The sequence below is a fragment of the Falco punctatus genome, assembly GCF_963210335.1.
Source record: "Falco punctatus genome assembly, chromosome: 1".
NCBI classification, from domain to species: domain Eukaryota; kingdom Metazoa; phylum Chordata; class Aves; order Falconiformes; family Falconidae; genus Falco; species Falco punctatus.
Genome location: NC_137580.1, coordinates 13,509,933 through 13,511,350, shown reverse-complemented (window position 1 = coordinate 13,511,350; position 1,418 = coordinate 13,509,933).

Here is a 1,418-nt window from a genome sequence, read left to right as displayed (position 1 = left end):
CTTGGTGTTCGCATTTTGTTACTGCACTGTTTAAAATGTTTGTGATTGTCAAAGTAATGGTGACCAGTCCCACAAGAATGGATGCTAATTACTTAGCAGTTAAACTACCTGTGAACTTGGAATTATTGTGTCAATGAAGTCAGTGCAACATATGGCCTGACAAATGCGTTCACAAAGTGGTTTGTTTGGCTCATTGCACTGCGGTTTCATTGCACGCTGATCAGCAGAGCGACTGACGGGCGTTACATACTGATGGGGTAGATGGCAGCAGCAGCTTGCTGGGAAACAGTGGGGAGATGGTATTGAAAAAACAGGTTTAGACAATAAAGCTACAGAAAACTTAAAAGAACAGCATTCTGTGGCTCGGTTTGGAAATGAGGTATGTATTATAGAAAAGTTTGAGGTGACTGGCGTGAAACTGGGGAGGTGAACCGTTTGTTAAAATGGAAAGGGAGAAGTGTGTGGAAATCGGGAAAGGCCTGATCTGCAGAAGCTGCGGGCATGGAAGTCAGAGCAGCAGTACATGCTACCTGTGCTTTGGTGGCCCTGACGTTCATTGGAATGGTAAGCCCATTTTCAGTTAGTTTATTCATTCCTTTTTGCCAGCATAGGAAAGATGAGAAGGAATTGCCTTAATTTTCAGGAAATAAGTTGTAGATCAGATAGAGAGAAATCTTTTTGAGTACAAGAAGGGAAAATCAAATGACCCAAACTGGTGTCAAAACCCTGCTCAGTGGAAATGACTTTTAAAAATGGATTACACAAAATACGCCTATTCCCAGGACAACGCAAAGAAGATTGTATTAAATAGTCTCTGCAGGTCCCTTCAAGTTCTGAATTTCCAATTTATAATAAATACCCCAGCTAGCTAGTTGTGTTTGTACAATAGCTAGCTCCATTTGTGAAAAACTTGCAAAAAGTGGAAATGCAGAGAGACCGCTGAACCCAGTACCCTGCAGCCAGCAACACTAGTAACAGGCATCTTAGGAAAAATAGGAGCATAGAGAAGGTGTAATCTTCCTCTTTACATTCAAATTTACTGCCTTTTCAGCAGTGCAGACTTCACCTATACAACATGCTGAAGAGGTGAGTTCCGTAGCTCAAAGTCTCTTTTCTCTTTTTTTAAATCTGCTGTCTAATAAGCTTATTCACTATCCTCTTCATCTTTTTACTATGATCAAACCCATTCTTTCCCTTTTCCCTGTCATTCATGATATTATAAACCTCTAGCATAACTGCTTTGTCCTTCAAAGTAAGCATTGCTTATGTTTAAAATGTTTAAAAGTTAGCATCTGCACTTACAGTGTGGAACACAAGTTAGAAAAAAATACACTGCTTCAGTTTGAGTATGTTTTGCTGAAGAGCATCAATATTATTATATATAGTCACTCAGATTAGTTATGTGTCATCCCTGTTTT